General features: G+C 39.5%; 1 long non-coding RNA gene across 1 annotated transcript in view; it reads right to left on the bottom strand.

Moving 5' to 3' along the window:
• Positions 1 to 15122, bottom strand: part of LOC147244873 (uncharacterized) — a 48272-nt gene that overhangs the window by 18054 nt on the left and 15096 nt on the right. The window contains exon 2 of the long non-coding RNA XR_015110167.1: positions 6743 to 6817. This is a non-coding gene — a long non-coding RNA (uncharacterized LOC147244873). The remainder of the gene's footprint in view (positions 1 to 6742; positions 6818 to 15122) is intronic.

Genomic DNA, 15122 nt, shown 5'->3' on the forward strand with positions numbered 1-15122 from the left:
GGTGTTTTCCACATGCTACGTCATCTGTGGGCGTGCAGCGACTTCAACGGGGGCCCTGTTTGTTTTACAGATTCGCATCGGCAATTAAAATCTCACATTTCTTGAGATATTCCACTGTTCTGCAGTGTGGTTTTGCGAAAAGAACAGCGATGGTTTTATAATTAAATAAAGTGCAGCTGGTATAATATAGGATGAGCACTGAAGTCACAGGAAGTCATATTGTAGACACACTGGCTCCCTTTGTGACATAGTAGCTACGTTTTTCCAAGCACTGACCATACACGGTCCAGCCATGCGCGGAGTTTTTAACACGAATGAAATGAGGAGTTTTCCAACATCTATTGATACTGTGATCTAAAACCTTTATCCTCAATCAACAAGGTGCAATAATTGTCTCCAAATCCTTCATCGTCGTCATTACGTTAGCCCGCTGCAGTGGCTCACTTTGGGCCTCTTTCCTGAACTGCAGCTGACACACCAGGCCTTCTCCTCCTCAGCAGAGACACTCCAAGAATCCCTGGCAGCTCATATATCAAGGGAGATCCTCACAGCAGTACTCCTCTTCCTTTTTCAATGCGCAGGGTAAGTATTTTAATTAGTTGGCTAATTGTCTAAGTAATTGGAAGACAACTTAGCTCAAAGAGTAATCAATCTCTACAGGGCTGTGTTCTATCACATCAAAGGATCTGTAATTAACACTGCAAACCATGGGATGGTCTTTGACTAAGCTCAATAGCGTGGGAGTGTATGATCACAGATAACACGGAGGTTGAGGGGATGGATCTGGGAGGCCTCCGATGAGCATGGAGAGGTGTTATCATTTAGACTCAGACCCAAACACTTAAAAGACAGAGACGGTTAGACCCTCGAATACACTGACCTGATGCAAGAGTTGCACTCTGTAAACAAAAGGCAGATGGAGTGTGTGAGCCCGCGCGTTCAGGCTGACATGCATCTCAGCATGCCTTTTTGTTCTTTGAAATCCTGTGAAACAATATTTGTATTGTAAATAAAAGAAACGTCTTACTGCAGAGCTTGAATGTTCAAATGTGCATCCCTTAAATTTCCCTTAAGAATATCTGTTATCTTGATTTGACAACAGAATTGGCAATTCATTAAATGTTTTCATATACCGAGTATCAGTTTCACTTTGCGGCGAAGCTCACGCCAGGCGTTAAAAAAATTACACATTTGGGATGAACAAGACTAATCATGTCTCAGATTCATCCATTTGAGGCCCCTTAATTTCCCCACTGTAGAAAACAAGACGTATAATGAACAATTATACATAAAGTCAATTTCAGTGTTGTGCAGAAGACTTAATTAAAATTACTAATGAAAAAAAGGACTGCTTACAATGTGGAAGTTTACTCATCAATCTTAAAATGCTTTGTCCTCATGGACTGTAATGAAAATGACCTAAATGGCAACACACTCTATTTTTCTGTTTACACACAATCATTATGAATAAAATTAGTTACCACAAATGCATCGTGTTTTTGACATAATTGGCCAAATTGTGCGAGGAAACAGCAGCTAAACATCAATACCATTATATTATTTCAGGACCACATATCACATTATCAATTAACGAATGTATTAAAAATGCACAAGTAACTGTCATGCTTGTGGCAGCAGCCTAAAATGGATAATTATGATGAAACGTCCAGAGGAGAGCAGTCACTGCAAGACATGATATTCCCTGAAGTGATTCCCCCCCCCACACACACACACCACCACCACCACCGTCCCCTCACTCCCTGCCGCAAGGCACAATCTGCACCGTGGCACTGACAGATTGACAAATAAGGTTAATAAGTACTTTCCACCTCTCCTAAAGGCTAATCAAATATTAATCCTTAAGGTGTGGTCAGCAGAAGAAAAAACAACAAACAATTGGAAGAGGGGAATTGATCGAATTGATTCTCGCTGGTAATGCTCCGGGGTTGGAGAAAGGGAGGAGGTGTGTGTGTGTGTGTGTGTGTGTGTGTGTGTGTGTGTGTGTGTGTGTGTGTGTGTGCGTGTGTTGGGGGGGGGGGGGAACTGTGGGAATTCATTTGAGGCACAGAATGAGATGGACAAATATTTGGATATAAGCGCAATTTCACTTTTTAATCCATCTCCACATTCTAGTGGCTCCGTGGGCAAAGTTTATGTGCTGCATGCTCAACGTTATGTAGGCGTGAATCTCATAGGTGGCCCCCCTGCACAGAAAAAAACAATGTTTTTATATCACTCTCCATTGCACACTATAACCCTTTCAACATGAATACCATGAAAACGGTCCTTGGAATCAAATTTAATAAAAAGGCAGAGAGAAAAAAATGGGAGAACAGATAGGTCAATAAAATATTTTTTTTAAATTCCACATACTGTATATGCCACCTTGTGCACACAAGGCCAAGATTTTTTTTTTTAAATGGACCCTTTCAAAAATATACTATTAGTGGCAAATTTGCATTTTACGCACATCTCCTCACCCCCTTAAACAGTTTTCACTAATCGGAAGCCCTGGGACATCTCGAGGCCTAGTGGACCATGTGAGCGGAGCCACACACTCATGTACTGATAGGGCAAAATTGGATCCAAGTGAAAATGCAAAGACGCTTATCAAGCGACACTTCCAGGCAGTGCTCTCCGCTAGAGCATATGTCAACATCATTTATTAGATGTGGCCAGGGACTAAATTATGTATGATCACAAAACGAAAAAAAGGGGGGAAATAGGATCACACACAGCAGGTGGATAGAATAATATTTGGAAAGAATATGAAATTATTAAAGGAGTTCCTTAAAGGGGAATATTTGTTAACATTAACTGGTGGATCATTTATAAAGCTGGGAGGCTATCATACTGTGCATCTCAGAACTGGGTGTGGGGTTAAGTGAATATTTTATTTGCTCCTTTGTTTTGAGAGATCATATCCATTTTACTACTTACACTCACGTGCCAATTCATTGGGTACAGCAAAAAGCAATGTAACATCCCTGGGAAGAAATCAAGAGGATTATAATGGTCAGTTATTCGTGATTTTGAGTTTTGGAGGCTGTACTATGTGGTAACGTTGAACTGATTTAGACTGACGGGTGTTTCTACTAGTTTGTCATTGCATCTGCGAGCTCAAGGGGAACAGTTGGCTCTAAATTAATTCAAAGAGTCTGGTTTAAGACCTTTTTTTTACTTGTAAAGTGTCGTGAAATAACTTCTCATGTGATTTAGAGCAACACAAACAAAAGTTGATTGACTAATTCATAAAAATGGGAGGGACGGTTAACAGCAGCAAAAAATCGTAGCCTCCAAAGAGACTTTGAAGTCATTCATTTCAAGAGTCTGACATATTGTTTGTCAAACAGGATAGAAAGGCGGGGAATGACGTTCGGATGAATTTGATTGGACGGAGAAAAGTGTGCGTATCCAGGCGGTTTCCACATAGCTCAAATTTGTGCTCCATGGAGTTGCTGAAGCAGTCCTCTGTAAAATAAATTCCTTAATCATAATCTGGGGCCGTCACATATCCCACTTTCCTCAACATTAATAAATTCAAGCCAGCAGGCCTGTAACCATGATATTTGGAGAAAGAAAACAGATCTTGAGGTGGTGAACAACCAAAGACACACCGACGTACCATTTTGATAGCAAGCTTTTAGACATACATGCTGCTACAACTATTGATGGATTATTGCTTGAAAATGGTTTAGCGGGCAGCACGCTTTGTTTTAATACGACAGTATTTTGATATACAAACACAGAGAAAATGATTATTTCCTGCATTTTTCTGATTTTGTTAAATAGGTGCACAATGTAACAAAACTGAACTAAAAACAGCCTTTTTTATTGACTTTAAACACACGTTCCTCCTCCAGATTCAATAAAAACGGCACATTATAATCCTTGTGAAAGGAGGATTTGTTGCATTCGTGTTACAGGTCTATCTAATATATTGGCAAGCGAGTGTCTATACCAATGTGTACTGATACAACAAGGAATGAATCACACTCAAAATTATTATTTTTTTTTGAAAAGTGCATGAGGAATTTAAAAGCATGTTGACTGTGTTTCCGTCACTCCAGCCAAATATATACTAAGTAGCTTTAATATTGCCAGATGAGCAATCTCTCAAGCAAAATACTCTTCAGAGATACTATGTAATTGACTCCACATCTAACAGTATGGAACAAATCCCACTAGCAGAGGGAGTTGACAAATTGCATTAAAAACACTCAATTGGGCCAGGATTGGATAGAAGCTCATGTTCCTCCTTATCCCATTAAACATGAAACAGTTTAATCTCTAAAACTTGCTGACATATGGGAAAACGCTTAAGCGTACAGCCTGTGTTTGATTTGTAGAAGAAAACCAAGGTGCAACAACATGGCCTCTGAAGTGCCTCTGCTTGTAGACAGGAGCAAGAATTACCTAAACACAGGAATAGCATTGTTTTAATCATTTAATCGCACGCTAAGAGCAAAACACGCATGTTATTTGTTTCAGCCTCCTTAAAGTGGGCAATATTAAAGAGCCTCAAACTGTCAAATCATCCAAGTTTCTCCTTCAATAGCTTACCCGATTTGAACATGTTCCGCTTCTTTTCATGACATGTAAACAGGTTTTGACATGGGTCTAGTTAAATGTGTAAGACATGCTGGAAAAAAAGGGGAAGGGAAATGCCTGCACGAAAAAACCCAAACCTGTCAACACACAGTATACCTGCTTTAAATCTGTTCCCCATTTCAGGCAATCTGTGGGAACCAGGCCTGTGGAGTCTAATCCTGTTTTCATCCGTACCCCCCAACGCCCCCCTCATCTGTATCACACTTTCAATTCCACTTGCTGGTGCCTTTGTGCGATTTTCATTTGATCTCGCTTTTAAAATTCAAAATCTATTCAAGGTTTTTTTAGTTGGATTCATGCTGTTGCCGTGAAGCCCTATTTATGTTCTAGATTTGGAAGTGCAAATCAAGAGTGTGTGATTTAGCGGGGAATGGAAGTCCAAAATTCCCTGGCATCACCTTTTATGATTCTGTAGGTTTAAAATGTTAACAAGGGTGTTTTAGCAAGCTGATTTGTGCACTACCAGTATGCTTCTGAATGTGTTTGTGTTTGTGTGAGTGTGTGTGTGCGTGTGTGTGTGCACAAACCTATAATCATAGGAAAACTTAGTCTTTGAACATAATAAATGTATCCAGAGAACAAAGAACTATATTATTTTTAAATCCAGGGTCTAGACATACGCTGCATCCTATATTCGTATCAAGCACATGAATGCGCTGCTTTGTATTTTCCACACAGAAAATATTCTTAGATCTTTTTTTATTTCTGCATTGTATGTCATTTCATCCCTACTCGAAGTGGAAAAATTGTACTTTAGATGATCTAATTTCTTCTTTACTGCCAGCTTTTTATTATTTCTTTTTGGTTCATGTTCTCATACTCGAAATTCATACTCAATTTAAAAAAAAAACCACAGAGCCAAAGTAAGGAATAGCAAACAAAAATACTCCGCCACCTAAGAAGTTGCAACACTTCTTGTCAGCTTTTCACAGCTTCTTCACTTCAGTTAAACTAAGTGAGTCCATGTGTTCTCCAAATATGGACAAGCTATGCTCAGAATCTGGACAACAGGACATGTGGACGTGAGACGCGATGCACTTTGTTTTGTTTTTTCATGGTTTTACCAAACATGCAGGTGTACATCATGACGCGCTGCAGCTCCTGGGACATTGGTGACGCTCCCTCAGCTTACCCATGTGCCTGATCTTCACTCTCTAATGTTTCAACAAGCTTCAGGATTTGCGGCAGCATGTGACAACAATGAAGCGAAGCACCGAGATAAGAACAGGTGATATTTGGCCTTGACGGTTGACGATACAGAAGAACCTTTGGACAAATGTCAGCATGATATTTCATGGAGGAGGAACATCTGCATGAACATCCATCTTGGATTATTTGATCAAAAGAATAAAAAAAGACTTTATGTCCGTACGCAACATAAAACAAACATCCAAGACAACATGCACTTTGGATTTCTTTTTTCCTTCCGAATGTTACGATGACAAAGACGAGACAATATCAGTATTGACCAAATTAATAACTTCCCTGTTGTGAAGGATCTCAGGGTATCCAAAAGAAATGAATACAAACTTGAATAAATTCCTATGAGCAACTTATGCAAAGAAATTTAATATTGAAGCGTCGACGCTGCAAATAAATGGTTACTTCTGCACTCAGATACGATTTTATAGAGCACGTTATAGAAACTCCACATTCATATTCCTGAATCGTGGACATTCACATTCAAAAAAGGTACACTTGGTACACTTTTTCAAATGTCAAGCCATAATAAACAACAGAATATTTTCAGGCGTATGTCCCAGTGGTCGAGGCATGAGCTTCACAGAGGATATGTGATCATGTTTGTTTGGAATACAATAGAAGTGATAATCATGTTATAGGGAAGCAGTATATCTGCTTATCAAAGAGCAGTATTGGCCTACTCCATGCCCAATGAGGGATTTAGGTAAGTATTATTACCTCAGCCATAAAAAGCTCCACTTCCTGTGATTATCTGACAAAAGGTGCTGACAGACACTCGCTGTTGACATTTCTGTTGATATTGGCGGTGAAAAGGACAGCAATGGCAGGGACTTACAGTGCTTACAGGACACTTGTATTTTTCTCTTTGTCAGCCTGTGTTGCAGGACTTAGCGCTATCACCAACAGTTGAATAAGCGGCGGTACTGACCTGTCGTGACAGACCAGGATCACACATCAGGGTTGTTTTCTCCTCCAGTGTGGTCAGGCCTGACACCTGGAACAGCTGAAACATCACAAATGCAAAATGTAAAAGCCCCATTGTGGAGCAGCATGTCAAAAAGTAGCATGTGTAATGGATAATGGATCACGGTGTCACTGTTTTTCACGTCGCAGTCTGATCCCGACCTGATTGGTTTCTGTTAGAACTTATTATTAGACAGGCCCTACTTACCATAAAATTACAGGTGAGGTTAATGGCAAATAATTTGTTGCATTAAAACCACAGTTTTTGCATCTCCCTCACTTTTTTTTTTTTGCCCTAATGGATTTTATCTCAATATTCTCTGAAAGCATACATAATTCTGTGTGAAACCAAATCTATTTTTCATGAATACAAAGTAATATTAAAAGCACAACTTAAGATACTATGAATTAATAATTTTGCATTACTGAACATGAAAAATGCTCAATTAAGAATACTTTTTCACGCCCTCCTGTGTGGCAGCATAGTAGATGATATATGCTCTGGGTCTCAAACAGTCCTCATGAACCCGGGAGTTTAGATGATGCAGTGGCACATTTGGAAATATCTGTAGAAAACATTACCAAAGACAACAATAAATGCAATTCACTCCACAGAAAAGCCCTAATCACTAAAATACTTACTAAATTTTCATCGGTGTGTCTCAGACCTACTTCTTTTTAAAAATAGCAAAGTTTCTCTTCCCAAGTCACAAAAGGCCCCCTCTATAAATAATAATCAGTCAATGTGTGCATAAATAACAGTCCAGACAATTTTTTACTTCCCCTTTCCAATTCACTTTAAAGGTTAACTGGTAAAGATACATAGAAATCACTAATAAATAAATCACTCTTATGCACATACTATTGAAAACGTGTACTGCAGATAAAGACTAACCCTTAAAAGACTAGGACATTCTGCAAATATGGATCTCCTGTGCTCGTATTATTTATGGTATCATAGTAATGAAACAATGAAGGTGCATTTGCTCATCTTAGTTTTCCAATGACGCATTTTTTTGAACATCAAGACTTCAGCTGCACAGGAAATACTTTGCTCAGAAGGATCGTCCCATTGCTAGATGTTTTGATGATAAGAGAAATATTCCCAGAATGATTTTTTTAATCTGCAGCTATCTAAGTAAGGTAATAAAATATTAGACAGTCGCATTTCTATGGCATGTCAGCAGGCTAAATCATGAGGAGCCATGGGTGGTTGGGTGGTGCAACACTTTGCCTCCAAAAGCTTTTCCTGTCTTTGGATCAGACAGATTTACACTTGTATAAAAGCCCTGTGGCGTCAATGTTTGCATGCTTTATTATCTGCTATACATATATTATATATCCTATATACCATATCCTGCATAGTCTGACACCAAGCTTTCCCTTTACCTGAGCAGAAACTGTAATGGCTGTGGCACTGGCTTTTCCCATGACATTTGGAGGTTAATTTGCACTGGTTTCATGGTCATTTATCGATGGACGGCTCAGAAATTAACATTCACCACGCTTCTTATTGACAGAAGTGTTTAATAACCCATCAAATCAAACAGGATAGGCAGCCAGGAAGTAGTTCTGTCAGTGCAGAGAAAATGTGCTCCGTTCTAACAACATACTTTTTTTTTCTTTTTAGTTTAAAGCTGCGTGATGATTGAGCTCACTGAATTCATTTTAGTATGACATGCTATTGGATTTATGGCAAGGGAAGCTTTGCGGTAAATATTCTGTAGAATGCCTGATGTGTGTGGAGGGATTTGCAGATGATGAACCTGCGTGAGCTGCTTTGATCCAGATGAACCTGGTCAGTGTGGTCGAGGCAGAGAGGGAAAAAGGCGCAGCACAGATTTCCTTTAATTTAACATATTTACCGCCTTTCTCAACTGTTATATCTTGCTTTCACCTATGCAACGCGCTCTTCCCTGCACACCGCTTGAGATGTACAGCATTTGTTACCTTTCACATCCCTGTACTGCAACTTTTATCACATCCCTCTTAACTATTTTTTTGTGCTTGAATGAACGCCGTTTTTTTTTTCTCACAGGCTGCAGAGGAAACGTTGAGAACAATGTACACGAACACACTACATCTGGAGAGCACAGACGAAGTGCTCAGCTGTAAAAAGCCTAAAGATTTTTCTTGGAAATTAGTTCAAGACCATAAAATACATCGCGCATGTGTATTTTTTTCTGTGACCTCCCTTATAATTCCAAGTCTCTTCCCTCCACCCTTATCTTCCTCTAACCACTGTTGTGTTCAAATGTGTATAATTTCACATGCACAGATTCACACGACATGTCACCAACTCGGAGTGAAATATACTTATGTTCAAAGGAGTCCTAATGTGGAGTGATGGGTGGGCCTACAGTAGCGTCAGAGCCGTTGACACACAGCTGTCTTTGCTGTAAATCTTGCAAATCCACTCAAGAAAAAAAAAAAAAAAAAACCTCTTGAGACTTCTTTGAGGGGTAAATTGCTTCAGCACTGAAAGTAGTAAAAAAAAAAAAAAAATTGCATGTACACCACTATTGAGCAAATCATTTTAGTCGATTGCAGCTCCAATAATGAAGAGAAATTCTTTTAGATTATATGTGCGTGACCAAATGTAAACAAAAGTGACTTCCAACGTATAGTCAGTGGACAAGGTTAATCCTGCAGGTTAATAAATACAATGCATCCTGGCTTTAATAGCATGCATGGGCTTGTCAGGGTTCCTTTATCTGCTTTGTCTGCACTGCTGTTATATAATTATATCATTGCATTTGTCATTTGTGTTCACCCTTGGGCTGAAGAACAAATTAAAGCACTGCTTATGTTAGCTTTATAAGCAGTATGTCTGCAACAAAAAAACATAACAAAAGTTCATATTTTCTGTGTAATGAGTGTTCCATTATTTATGCTATAAATTATGGATGAACTTGAGCAGACCTGCGCAGCCCCTGAATGGGATGGCTTGTAATCAATCCTTGTCTGATGGACCTCTCCAACAAATCCTGGGGAACTAACTGCTACAGTGTAATAATATTAGCTATTATTACCTGCACTCATGAGCTAAATTTCGCTTTCAATCACAGAAAAATTCATTGTGAGTAATTTGGAGGTAAATATAACGGTATTGTAACTGCGGCGACTTAAAGGTTGTGGCGACAGAGATTAAGCAGCACACTGATTTATTGTCATTGAAAGCCTTATTGAGGCAGATTGTTAATACTTTCACAAAATACTAAAGAGAATGCACGTTAAATGACAGCATCCTTTGGATTAATACACTTTGTAACTTCACAGGCAGCAGCGTAAGCACTGAGCTGAGATAGGGAGGAAACATTATTCATGGTGTTTTTCATCCTAACTCTACTTTATTAGCTTATTTGATTCCCCATTCTCCTCATAGTTGATTCAATACATTCCCTATTTGCATAAAACTGTCCGGTAAGATTATCTTCACTTATTCGATCTATCCTAAGAGTCACCTTGTTCAGGATCTTATATGAATAATGAGATTTTAAATTGGAAGACACTCACACAGAGAATGAGGCATTTACAGTTAATTCATCTCATTGAGTTACATTGCTTAGAGGTATTGGAGGGTTTAGATTTTCATTCAAGCATCATATTTAACAGTGTCTGCTTCACCCACTTTACTGCATTGAAATTTAAATGGCCTTAGCCTGACAGATCCAATATTGCGACCCACTGTTGCTATTTTCCTGGGAGCAAATACATTGTCAAAATCCGTATATTCAGAGAATGAGAAGGCAAAGGAACAGCGATCACATACAGCCCTTCACCTCTGTGGCTTCCCCAAATATTTCAAGCTCTTTTCTTTATTTGCCTATTTATAGAAAACTGATGCTCATCTGAATGTCGCTGAAGGGGGGGGGGGGGCTTTTAAAATGGCTTAAAAATGACAGTTCAATAGCATCACATATTTCTGTCACACATGCACTCACAGTGATTTGACAGAGAGAAAAAGAGAGAATGAGAGAGTGGGAAAAGAAAAGGGGGGGAGGGGGTTAATTGGCTTTTTATGACTCCAATTAAATAACATTATGCATATACTGGCTTAACGGCTTATATGTGGCCTCCATTAACAATGTCCTCTTGATTGGTTCTTTGGCTTAAGGTCTCCTCCAACTCAGTCAGCGCTTGTCATAGTGTTTAAAGCCATGTGTAGAGAAAAAGCTTGTGACAGTAAGAGATTTGATGTGAATAATTTAAAACTACAAATCTTGAAGAGATCGGTGACCCATCAAAGACACAACCTACCGACGAGAAGGCTTGAAACGCTATCTGCACGAGATGACAATTGAATAAAATAAATCTCATCATTAAGGCCTTAGTGCGTTATCTTGAAAGCAAAAGAGAGAGAAAGAAAACAAGCATCTGCCTGTCCTGAAGCGGAGCTCCTGAGGTGTTAACTAATCTCTGGTGGCCAGTCGATGCACTGCCTCCTCTAATTGCTCCCTGTATTTCAGTCTGGTGTGAGAGCAGCCATTGTAGCGGGCGCCCAGTCAGCCCCCAGAGGTCTCACACCTTCATTATCACTCTTTATTGCAGAACCTTATACCGGCACTTGGCACCAAACAGCCTGCCCGTTAAAAATAGAGCCTTCTCCACTCCTCTCCTTTTGGTGGTTTCAGTTTTAATTACTAACACAGAGCCAAAGCCAGAGTCCTCAGCAGGCCCTGAGTTTTTTTGTTCACTAATTAAAGCGAGGATGGAGTTTATTGAAGGGACCCTGACTCTGCTCTCTCATCTATTATTAAGAGGGCAAGACAAATCATTTTCAAATTTATATGCTGAAACCTGTCCAGGGACAGGAACGGGGCGGTAAAGGTTGGGGGAAGGTGGGGTTGAAATGGTGCTGAACACAAGGGAAGGTGGTGTATACGGGGGATCCAGAAGAGGAGGGATAGATGCAGAAAACCAACTGTTCTAAAACACAAAAGAAGGAGGTACAGAGGATCAATGCTAAATGCTGTACATGTACAAAGTTCCTGTGATGCTGCACACCTTAATTTTCATCATTAAGGGATGAGAGTCCGTTAGCCCTGCTCCGGCAGTATTAGAAAAGATAATGGCATTGATTGGAGGCCCCCCTCTGTGTGCTCTGTGTAAACAGTGGGCAAAAATACCAAAACAGCAGGGTGGTAATGTGAGAGCACAACGTCCAACCAGATTGATGTTCCTAGTGATTCACTAACCCCCTCTGTCTAGCATTCTTAATTGTCTAAACAGCCGCGACCCCGACAGCTGCACAGGTACCCCAGCGAAAGAACAAAAAGACAAACCTTCAAGCGGAGGGATGGGCGGAGGCAAGACAGCTGGTCACAAAACGTCAAGTAGAGCGGGAGAGACTCTTGAAACAGTCAAGTCTTTAAACACTTTTTAAACGCTTCGATTTAAAACGCTGAGATGAGGTCACAGTTTGCTTGTTCCTGTGTAGGAAAAGGTTCTATGTGATATCAATAGAAACGTGTCGCCTGTAGCTGCACGGAACGCTAGAAAGGGTTTTTGAAGACTAAGTGAAATCTAAAAAGCTGATTAGAGTGTTGCATAAATTCTAATAGCCTAGTTTTACAGTTTTGAAAATCCTTTTTGCACTCAGAGACATCAATGCCCTATAGCTTAGCATTAGCAGGAATGACACCGCTGACTCGTATACTTTGAAATGCTTTTGTACTAATGGATGTTTTGTCAAATTGCCGCCATACCAAGGCTGTAGCCATCATCATGGAGGAGGGGGGCACTTCTCTTTACACTGAACCAAAGAGAAAATCACCAGTAAATAAGTGGTTTCTTTTCTTTGCCATGACATTCAGGACTGGATGCTGACCTGAATGGATGGGGGAAACACTGATGCACCACTTGTGCTATTCATTCTTCCAACTGTTATTTAAATTCTCACTGCTCTAAAACTATTTTCCTTCTTTTCCAAGGCCAAAAAAAATAAAAAAAAATAAAAACTCAGAGGCTTCATTTCCTGATAAATACAATAATAGAGACATTAAGGATCCATTGCCGGTCACTGGGTGAACATGTGGTTAATTAACTTTCCAGGTAATTAGCTATGATAACTAACATTAGTGATGGTTGATTGATTTGCACATAATGATTGGCTCTTTTTCACCAAACCTTCTGACCTTTTAAAGCATGTACTGGCTGAAGTGGAGTGCAACAACATGGTCCAATTCCAATTCACCCATTGGCCCTATGTTTTAGCCTAACCCCTCCATTTTGTATGTTTGGGTGTATTGTTCTATCCTGAGATTTAGGGATCGGGTGAAGTAGCAGGGCAGGATTTTTCAGTCCATTCACAAACATGAAGGGAAATCCTCCTGAAAACACAGTGAATCTGCAGAAAGATGGAAAGAAAACTCCAAATATATTGTCAGTTATTTGATGATAATATTTCATCCTTTTTTAAAAAAATCTTAGTTCCATGTTGTTTTCGTGTATATACACAATTTGATTTAAAACAAGCTTTAACAAAAAAAAAAGGAAAAAACAACATTGTCTTGAAGCATTGTTCCATTCCACACAGGAGTCGTAATCGGGCCTCAGTGTCCACTCAAGAACTGATGGAAGCATTAATGGATCCCAGTTAATTTGGATGTTATTACATTTAAAAATACTGAAATACAGAGGGAGGATACCGATCATAGAAACTCCACTTGGACGCTTTGATACTGGTGGTAATAATAATGTCAATTTGTTAAGATGAGCGATGATTATATTCCATTTTCATCTGATAATTGGCCACCTATCTCAATAGAGATGATTCTTTTTAATTTTTTATAATATTGTGATGTTAGGAAGGCATCTTTAGCATATTTGAATATTGGCTGGATGTGTCCCCACTGACTATATTTTACAATTATGGCATTTCGCTGTATATTAAATTGGTCTGTAGCAGTCAGTATGTGGAGTTCCCAGGCTGGAAGACCCAACTGCAAGTGCAGCAGGTCCATGTGGAAAATTAGCAACATACAATTAGAGAAGGAAAATCTTCATATCTGGTCTCTAACCTTTATAAGATGAGGTAGAGTGAATTGAAAAGGAGAAATAATGAATTTAGCCGGTTGGAGAGCAAGAGAATCCTCCCTTAGCCTAACAAGCAGCTCACATCCTCAGGGCAATTAGTCACTGTCATATGAGGGCAAATGTAGAACCTTTTGCATGCTTGTTAAGTAAAAATTTACACAGAGGTCACTGACATGTAAGAGAAATGCAGTGTAACCACTGAGCTATGGAAAATATCCAGAGTAAAATAAGCCAGACTTATAATAAATCTGTATGTGTGTAATTTTAAATGAAATCTAACTTAGTCAAATTAATCAAATACACAAGACGTATTTATTCATAGCGTATCTGCAACAACATTTAATGGCTAAAAGCTGCAATTAATTCCTTCAGGATAAAACAGGAAATGTTTATCTGTGTGACTTTGTGTTGCCGAGTTCTAGATTATTTACAAATCATTTATTATTATAAGCAACGATACAAAAGCAGCCCTCTGGCGTATTTATTTTCAGATTTTCCTCTCAACTCTTGCTGGAGCCTCACACATCTCCATCTGAATAACTCGGTCCAATGCTTCATAACACCAAACAGATTCTCAAGCAAACTGAAGAACAAAGTGAATTTCACAGCCGTTCAATGTGTGATTATTTAATTTCACTATTTCTATGCATTATAAATGTACATTTCATTTCAAGGTGGATTTTTCCAACACATACAGGAAGGGATATATAGGTCAGAGACCCCAGTGCCTTATCAGTAATTCGCCATTGCCTGGTTATTAAGGACAGCTTAGGTGGAGAGGGCTGGAGTACCAGGAGGGGTTAAGGTGAATTGATTGCCTGTGGACATGTTAAACATGACCCTGTCAGGCCTCCACTCCACTCCTAAAATGCACCAACCTGTGCACCTCACTCCAAGTAATCAGCTGTAGAGGCTTTAATAAAATTCAGAAAGCCCCAAGAACTTCCCCCGAGGGACTGTACCAAGTTGGAAATAATCGAAACCCGCGGCGAGAGACATTTGCACTGTGTTACCGTAGGAGGCATAACAAAATGCCTGGTGCTCTGAACCCTTAAAAAAAAAAAAAAAAAAAAAAAAAAAAAAAAAAGGTTTTTAAGGGGGAGAGGGGGAAAAAAAAGTTGTGGTTTTCCAGCGTAATGAAGGCTTGTTGTTATTCACTGTTAAACAGATTGGAAAGTAATCAGCCAAGTGTCTGTTCCTTCGCTGACTGGGTTCAGATGCAGCAGCTTGCAGCAGAGGGGCAGTGGCAGGGTAATTACGGGGTAACTTGGGCTCAATCTGTCTGTGGACGCCCTCCCTCTTGGAAG

Source organism: Aulostomus chinensis, chromosome 18 (genome assembly GCF_037954235.1).
Source record: "Aulostomus chinensis isolate RoL2024-O1b breed Wild chromosome 18, RoL_Achi_v1.0, whole genome shotgun sequence".
NCBI classification, from domain to species: domain Eukaryota; kingdom Metazoa; phylum Chordata; class Actinopteri; order Syngnathiformes; family Aulostomidae; genus Aulostomus; species Aulostomus chinensis.